The sequence below is a fragment of the Coccinella septempunctata genome, chromosome 3 (assembly GCF_907165205.1).
Source record: "Coccinella septempunctata chromosome 3, icCocSept1.1, whole genome shotgun sequence".
Taxonomy (NCBI): domain Eukaryota; kingdom Metazoa; phylum Arthropoda; class Insecta; order Coleoptera; family Coccinellidae; genus Coccinella; species Coccinella septempunctata.
Window position 1 is genome coordinate 15,142,500 of NC_058191.1, and position 9,473 is coordinate 15,151,972.

General features: G+C 39.5%; 1 long non-coding RNA gene across 1 annotated transcript; it reads right to left on the reverse strand.

Annotated features, from left to right (window-relative positions):
* Positions 1–253: 253 nt before the first annotated feature.
* LOC123310024 lies at positions 254–1,253 on the reverse strand. Its single transcript, XR_006537315.1, has 3 exons — positions 1,123–1,253; positions 515–682; positions 254–309 (listed from the first exon to the last, which is right to left on the reverse strand). It is a non-coding gene; the product is annotated as an uncharacterized LOC123310024 (long non-coding RNA).
* Positions 1,254–9,473: the final 8,220 nt, after the last annotated feature.

A 9,473-nucleotide genomic window follows, 5' to 3' on the forward strand; every position in this document is an offset into this window, starting at 1 on the left:
AATAATGAAATGAACGGAGAATCCAACCGTACAGAAGAAGAAAACAGAGACATGACTTACCGTACTCAACAGATCAAACATCTCCAGGAGGCTTATGAGTTCGTCCGTACTAAACTGTACCGTGCCTTCCAGCAACAGGCTCACCACTACAATCTTCGACGAAGAGAAATCCGATACCATGTGGGAGATAAAGTTCTACGCCGGGACCGTCCTTTGTCCTCGGCCGTTGACAGTTTCGCCGCCAAGTTGGCTCCGAAGTTTTCCGGACCGTTTACCGTTGTTAAAGTTGTTTCACCTGTCGTCTATGACCTGAAAGATACAGAGGGTAGAAAAATCACTAATATACACATTAAAGATTTAAAACCATTTCATGCATAATAATATTATTGTCATGATCCGTTAACCGTTCTATAGAAATAACCTCTGAAAGGAGGAAACCCGTTATTTTCCCGTTACCGAAAATATATATATATTTTTTTTTCTGTTACCGATTATATTATTATTTTCCGTTTACCTGTTTATCTGAATAACTGTAGTTGCTCGATCAACCAGAACCAGTGCATCCAGACAGTCTATCTCCAAGAATCAGCAGATAGAACCACCCCGAAAGAAGTTGAACAAGTTCCGCATGTCAACCAGTAGGGAGTTAGCCCTCTGTGCCTGTCTAAGAAACCAAGGCCACCTGCAAGGAGAAATCACGTACAACTGAAGCCCGTCACTAACCTACTTATAACCGATTACACCGTAACAATTCCGTTCAAATTCCGTACAGGCACCACCGTTGACCGAAATAGTGTATCTACAGATTTTCATCCGTTCAGCATGCAATTATAAATCAAACCTGTTAAAACTGTCCGAAAAATCTGTTACTTATGTAAGGAATACCAATAAAGGATACTGTTTCACCTTGCAACTGAGTATATCCGTCTATTAATCCAATAGATCTAACCAATTTCTGTCCTGAACCGAATCGAAATTATTGTACCGTCACTTTAACACTGTTTACCTGAAGAAAACACCGTCTACCTGAAAACAGAATACAGAGAAAAAACCGTTCCAAGAAGAAAAGTTGACCACGAGGAACGATGAAGATTGGAGAGTTTATTGTTAGAAATTACCCACCTGCAAGTCTCATGCCGGCTCCGAGAGTCCCAACGTCTGTATAGCCAGGTCGGAAGGGGTGAACCGGTCCAGTGCGCCCCACGTACCGGAGGTTTTCCACCTGTTGCAGCTCCCACGAATCCTGGGTAACCTACAAAACCACGATGGAATTCAAACACCCGCCAAACACAATTAAATTAGGTACTCACCGGAGGGATGAAGCATGGCACGCTTCCGACCAGCGATGAAGATGAATTTCCACATAGAGAGGGAAGATTTTCCACTATTATACACCATTTATCCACGGAACGCTGAACAAAGTTCTTTGACAGGATGGCGGAGACCTGCGCCGAAATGACTGACGCTGACGTTTCTGCGTGCGCGTTGGAACTACCATTCCAACCATAGAGAAGATAAGTACTTGATTGTAAACTGGTCACGAGTATATCAGTGGCGCGCGCGAAAGTAAGGTCATTATTTCTAGGGGTAGATAGAGTCGTGAAATTAAACTCACTATTTCATCGTAAGTTAATTTCTTCCGAGATGGAGGGGGTGTGATGAACCCCAGTTTTCTGAGGAAAATTGGAGTTCATCTTAGTGCATTTTTTTTCGTTTTAAATTTCCGTCTTTGAAAATATTTTAATTCTCGAATATTCCGTACGTTCATTCCGACAGGCAGAGTAAATGTAAAAAAACCGCTTATCTGTATTTCACGTTGTTTTTCTTACATGCCGCTGAAGATTTCGACGTTTTTCATCTGTTGATATGCGATAAACCGGAGCTGACGACGTTTTTCATTCTTGCCGCATTCTGGAATTTTCAGATTTTTACCGTGAGAGGGGATATGCCTATAAAAGCAAATTTTCCCCCGCGACGGTCACTTTTGAATTTTACTTCAGTGCTTTCCTTTCGCTTGAGTACATTTCGCTTTCTAACGTGGTTTCTAACTTCTGTTATAAATTCAGTTGATTTTCCGTATTACTTTCGCCGTTGAAGATAATCATTTTGTGATATTTGCATCAGTGCTTAGAGTTAATTTTTTTAGTTTTTTTTTCTTTTAAATCCTTTGAGTTTCGAGTGCTTGAAACAAAGGAGGTAGGTCCCCGTCTGTACCGTTCAGTTTCTTTGTTAGACCTACGCCGTTACTTCTTTAACTTTGACACTGCTGTACTGTATCGTTTCCTGTTGTATTTTATCGTTCTTTACCCTGTCCGCGTTCCGCGTCATAAGTGTTAAATCCGAAATCTCTTCTTTTCTGTCAATCATGGTGTGCTATAACCCTTGGGGCAGAGAATAAGAGATACCGCACGTAGTCAGTGAAATCCCGTAGTTGCGTTAAAAATAGACATTTTCTTCGCTGTCAATCATGGTGTGCTACAACCCTTGGGGCAGCGAATAAAAGTCTCGAACAGACCCGCCCTTATTGTGTTTCATTCCCGGAGAAATACAACTACACACCGATACCGTATAGCAAGTCCTTAGCATTCGTCAGTTCTGGTTGGCGCATTTTTTATTGAACCGTTAATTTTTCACTACACCCGGTATAAATTTCATAAAGTGCTCGTGACCGGAGAAGATTTCCCGAATGTATTTTCACTTATAGAATCGCTCATATCTCACATATCTCCCTTGTACATATAATTAGTTTCCGAAGGTGTGAATAAACTTTTACATAATTCGATTTTGACTTCTTCGTTGTCGCTACCGCCCTAGACAACATCGAGCTCTGTCTCCGGCTAGCAGCTACTCTGGTAGGTTTGCTATTCTTCCTATTGAAAAGAATAGCTGGCGCTCGAGATTAAGGCTTCTCCGAGAAACGCACGTTACAATCCTCTTGGATTTGTCGCCCCTACTATTTTCTTATTCAAGCATTTGATACAGGAATTGTGGATTTCTAAGCTTGGTTGGGATGAGACTCCAACTGATGATATCGTTCGCACGTGGCAACAGTACAAATTAGAATTACCATTGTTGTCTGAACTAAGAATTGAACGTCGAATCGTTCCCCCTGACGCTTTCTATGAAATTCACGGTTTCTGTGATGCCAGTGAAAAAGGATACGCGTGTGTAGTCTATTTGCGAGCGTTAGGCGGTGACAGAATTACTACGCATTTTGTGTGCGCAAAGTCTAAGATTGCTCCCTTGAAGAAAATCACGATACCTCGCCTCGAATTATGTGCTGCTGCCTTTTTAACTAAACTTATGCGCTTTGTTGTTGACGTTTTTAGTGATGTCATATCGATAAAGAAGGTAGTTTCTTGGTCTGATTCACAAATTGTTCTCCATTGGCTCAAAGGCACGCCCAATCGTTGGAAGACATTCGTTGCAAACCGCGTTTCATACATTCAATCTCATATACCGCAAACTTCCTGGGTTTACATTAATTCAGAAAATAACCCTGCTGACCTGGCATCTCGAGGTCTCTTACCATCTAAACTTTTGTCTGCTAACATTTGGTTCACGGGTCCCTCATTGTTAAGAGAACGTGAAATATCGATATTCATTCCGCATTCATCCTTCTCATATCCAGTAGAAGAACAACGAACATTGAACCTTTTAACTCTTCTGTCAGATGATGATCATGTTCTGCAAACCTTAATAAATCGGTTTTCATCCTTTGACACGTTACTAAGAGTCACTGCTTATTTGTTAAGATTCATATCGAATGTTAAAGATCGTCAACGTACAACTTATGCTCACCTCACCAATTCTGAACTGTACACCGCTCTGCTAATGTTAGTTAAATATGTTCAGCAGAAACATTTCTTTCGTGAATTTGAGAGTAAAAAATTTTCGTTGCCGCTTCGAAAATTGTACGCCTTCCTTGATTCAGAAAGAATTTTAAGAGTAGGAGGTCGAATTGAGAACGCTCAGTTGAGACACGACGCTAAGTTTCCGATCCTACTGCCTCGCCAAAGTCGATTCACTACGCTGACTATAGAACATTATCACAAAAAATATTTGCATGCTGGACCACGAACAACCCAATATTTGATTTCTCAGAGATTTTGGATTCTTTCAAGTAAACGTGCAATCAATTCTGTGATTTCGAAGTGTGTCTATTGTTGGAAGATTCGACCGAAGTCATTTCAACCTCCAATGGCTCCGCTGCCAGAAACGCGAATCACTCAAGCCAAAGCTTTCCTCCATTCCGCTGTTGACTTCGGAGGTCCATTTTTAATCACTTTGTCACGTCATCGCGGAGTCAAATCGTGCAAAGCATACATTTGTGTCTTCGTTTGTCTTGCCACAAAAGCCGTTCATGTAGAATTAGCAAGCGATCTTTCTGCAGAAATTTTTTTGGCTGCTTTGCAGCGATTTGTCGCCAGAAGAGGTCGGGTTTCGACAATATTTTGCGATAACGCGACGAATTTTGTGGGAGCAAGCAAGCAGCTTAAATTGATAAAAGACGCTGCTGAACAAGAACGAATCAAATTCGTTTTCTCTCCACCTTCTGGTCCTCACTTCAATGGACTGGCAGAAGCAGGAATTAAGTCAGTAAAGCTTCATTTAACTAAAGTTATAGGTGATCAAATTTTATCCTATGAAGAGTTCAACACTATATTGACGCTTATAGAATCAAGTTTAAATTCACGCCCGTTAACTCCGCTTTCCTCAGATGTCGATTCTATTGATGCGTTGACACCGGGTCATTTTCTTACCCTGGAGCCACCTTCTGTTGTTCCTACTCCCGATTTTAGTAGTTGCTCAATGAATCGGTTGTCACGATGGCAATTACTACAGCGCATACACCAAGATTTTTGGCGCCGATGTCGACGCGAATATCTCCATACCCTACAGCAGCGAAGCAAGTGGCTAGACTTCACTTCTCCGCCTCGCCTCGGTTCTCTTGTGTTGATCAAGGAAGATAATCTACCTCCTGGGAAGTGGAGCCTAGCTCGAATCGTAGCATTGCATCCTGGCGATGACAATGTCACTAGGGTCGCCACAGTGAAAACGATTTCAGGTTTTCTGACACGACCACTAGTGAAACTCTGCCCGCTCCCTGTTGAGTGATAATCTGATTTTTTTTGCTATTCCATTAAATTTTATATTAATTTAACATTGGGGATTTTCGTGCACAAGCAACAATTGCTAATATCTTTTTTTTCTCTCATTTTGCTATTTGGGTATTTATTTATAGTTATTTGGTATAAATTGCTCAGCAAACGAATGCCACCCATTCGTTCATTATATTTAATTTTTTTTATACTTAAAATGTTGCAAACATTTTCCCGGGGCAGGATGTTTGGGAAACTAACGTTAATTTTTAATAATAAAAGTTTTTCGCGCCACATGGTATCAGGGGTCTCCCTTCCTCGATCCAAGACGGGTAACACATGCATGAGATGAACAGAAGACGCAGCAGTGTAAACATCGCTCGCTAAAAAACCTGCCAAAAATCGCTCTATTTTTCGCTTCTAACACGCTAGTGAAGATAAATATTCCGCAAAGTGCCGTGCACGTACCATTGTTCAGGAAGACAAAAAGGATTAACACCGTTGAACAGCAGACAGGTAAGATTCCTGATGCCAGATCGTTCGTTTGCCATTTTTTCTAACTAAAATACAATACAGTCCACATTTCTCTCTTATAAACTGAGTTTCCCCAACACCCGGTGTATCAAAAAAAAAACTTTAAGTCCCGGCACACCAGAAGCAATCTAAGTCTCGATGTATCACACTAAAAATTTCACAAGTCCAACGTTACTCGAAAAAAATGTTAATCAGTCCCACTAAAGTCCGAAAATATTCGAGAAATGCCGCACACACTCGCAAGTTGTTTCGTATAGTCTGGAAAATGTCCCGAAATTCGAACCGCACCAGAACGCCCAGGTTAATTTCCTAACAGTTTTTCAAGTTCAATATCCAGAAAATAAATCACAATAATCGGATTTCAGTTTTCAGAAAATTCAGAGATAATTGGTAAGTTTCAACAGTACAAGTCAAAAGAAAATATAAAGCAGGTAGACAAGTTATCAACAGGGTAATAGGTGATTCACTATTAAACTGATTGGTAAATCAAACCTATTAAATTTTACCAATTGTGACAATAAATTTTCAATGTTCGGAAATTCACTCACCTTCAATACGAAATTAAAACAGTTCAATTCAATAAATCGAAAATAATAAGAAATCGGAAATAATTTTCACTGCTATAACGGCGTAATAACAGTTCAGTTTTCAACAACTCAATAAAAGTAATCAGCAAAAAGGAATAATCACACATTATTTCCAATGGGTTTCAACAATAGGAAAATTTCCAAAATATATTCCAATTCAATTCACAGTATAACAGTTCAATACAGAGTGGCAGGGAATAAAACAAAGATCAAGTTTATTTTTCACAGTTTTCCGTTCAAGAAATAGTTACTCACTGTTCTGAGGTTTTACTCACTGTTTCGGGAATTCACTCACTGTCCGGTTAATGTTTCTCACCTCTGTTGTTTCCTAGTAGATTCTGAACGGTCCCTGCTCGGGCGCCATTTTTTGTAACGTGGTCACCTCGGAGAAAACTTATCTCGAGCGCCAGCTATTCTTTTCACTAGGAAGAATAGCAAACCTACCAGAGTAGCTGCTAGTCGGAGACAGAGTTCGCTGTTATCTAGGGTGGTAGCGATAACGAAGTAGTCAAAATCGAATTATGTAAAAGTTTATTCACACCTTCGGAAACTGATTATATGTACAAGGGAGATATGTGTAGGTATGAACTATGAGCGAATCTATAAGCGAACATACATTCGGGAAATTCTATCCGGTCACGAGCACTTTATAAAGTTTATGCCGGGTGCAGTGAAAAATCAAAGGTTTAATGAAATGCGCCAACCAGAACTGACGGAATGAATACTAAGGACTTGCTATACGGTATCAGGATGTAATTGTATTTCTCTAGAAACGATACACATGTAAACTCAGAAAATACGGAGCATAAACTAACTGAAGTAAAAGAACCGAATCAAAAGCAGAAGTCACCACGTTAAAGACTGAAGTCAAAGAGCAAAAGCTGAATTTTTTTTTTCATTTTTGTATAGAAAAAAAAAATGTTTCTCACAAAGAGGGAAGGTATAGTATGTATCAGTATAAACAACCTGTATATTTTCATACGTGAGACGGCAAGGCCTGTGAAACCTTACATCATTATTAGAAACGTGCCTCAGATAGATAGAACTGATCTTGAGATAACACGTAATTTGTATCTGTATGTTTGTAACCATTGTTATTCATATTTATCAATTCATGATGTATTATATACACAACACGTAAACAATGTATAAATAATATATAGCATTTGGCTAAGGGATTCCATTCAGTGTGTGTATTCATTCATTATTGAATTACATCATACAATTGTCGATTCGATCTGAATCTGAGTTATAGTCTGTGCTCCGTTCAACATGTCTTAAGAAATAAACACCCTTTGATGAGTCTGCCGAATATTATTCGTCATCCCTCCTGTAAGCCCTAGATGCTCACAGTAGTTATATTCGGCAGAAACCTGATTTTCTACCTTGATTATACCTGTTTTCAATAACTAAAAACTCACGTTCCCATTATATTTTTTTCTAGCTGACCCGGCAAACCTAGTTTTGCCATTTAAATTATTTCTAGGGTAGATAATAATAACTAACTCATCGTGATTGTGTGACAATGTGGCATATGAGTAAAAGAGACGTGGTGTGGATGATATTCCATGAACAAAAATCTGTCGAAAACCTATAAGTACTCTATGATTTCTCGATTGGTCGTAAGAAAAAGGAATGCCTTTTTTTCTGTTCTGTACAATTGTTTTTGGGAATATTTTGTTATATAAACCTTGCCCTTACAATAATAAATACAACAAAAAAGAATTGTCCAATTTGGACAATAAAGTATTTTGAAGTAAACCATAGATCCTCTTTCATTAATATAGATCATTCTTGTCAGAAACAACAACTGTCAACTCTAATGTTTTTCATAAATATCATGATCATATTCAAACAATTACAACAATCAAAATTAAATAATAATCAGCAACACTCCCCCTAGTAATGGAACCCTTTCCATTATCTTTCTATTCTTAGTTTCTTTCCTGAACATCTAAAATACACAATTTCACTACGGATCGACGGAACACTCCAGCTTGTGTTTTGACATCAACCATTCTTAATTGACCATCTGATCCGGGATATACGGCCATAATTCTTCCTTTGGGCAAATGATTTCTTGGAAGGTCACCATCGACAAGAACGGCGACATCACCAACTTTCACCGTACGAGGATCTTTCTGGAACCATTTGGTTCTTCTGGTGAGGGTAGGTGAGTATTCTCTTATCCACCTTCGCCAGAAACAATCGGCTAAAAACTGAGAGATCCTCCATTGCTTGCGGGAAACTAGTTTTTTTCAGAAAAGTTGCGGAAAAGGCAGACGGAACTAGAGGTACCTATCAGGAAGTGATTTGGTGTCAGAGCCCCATCATCTTCAGGGTCGATAGATACGTGCACGAGTGGTCGTGAATTGACAATATGTTCAGCTTCCACCATCAGGGTCCATAAGACCTCCTCTTTTGGAACTTGTTCTTTTAAAACGGCTCTTAATGTCGTCTTCACAGACCGTACCAACCGTTCCCTACTTCCAACCACATGTGGTGTGCCTGGAGGAATAGAATGCCATTCAATTCCTCTGGACGTCATCTCTGTTATCATGGACTCCTTCTGCATGTCCTTTATTGGCTGTTTCAATTCATTGTCAGCCCCGTGAAAGTTCGTTCCATTGTCAGGTAGAAGAGGGCATCCTCTTCTACCAATGAGACGTCTTATTTCCATAATTGTAGAGTCTGAACTGAGCGATGAAGCAATCTCCAGATGTACTGCTCTTGTATTCAAGCATGTGAACAAAACTCCCCATCTTTTTTCTCTTCTTCGTCCTATGGACACGTTCATAGGACCGAAATAATCCATACCAGTATTTGTGAATGGTCTTACAAAGCTGTTCAATCTGCAAGCCGGTAACGGAGCCATCTCAGGTGCAAGTGGTTTTTCTCTCAAGTTCTTGCAGTACTGACAGGAATTCCAAGTACTTTTAACTGCTTGTCTTATACTCAATATCCAATATTTCTGGCGTACCTCATTTACTACATATTCCTGTCCCTGATGTCGTGCTTCTTGATGGTAGAAATTCAATAATAACTTCGTGAAGCGATTCTTGGGATCGAGTATTATCGGAGTCTTCACATCCTTTCCTACATCAGTTGAATTTCTTAATCTTCCTTTCATCCTCAAAATCCCTTCATCATCCAGGAATGGTGATAATTTATATATTCTGCTCGACTTTTTTATGGAAGATTCTATTCTTAGTTGACTCACTTTTTCTTTAAAATTTTGTCTTGTGATTTT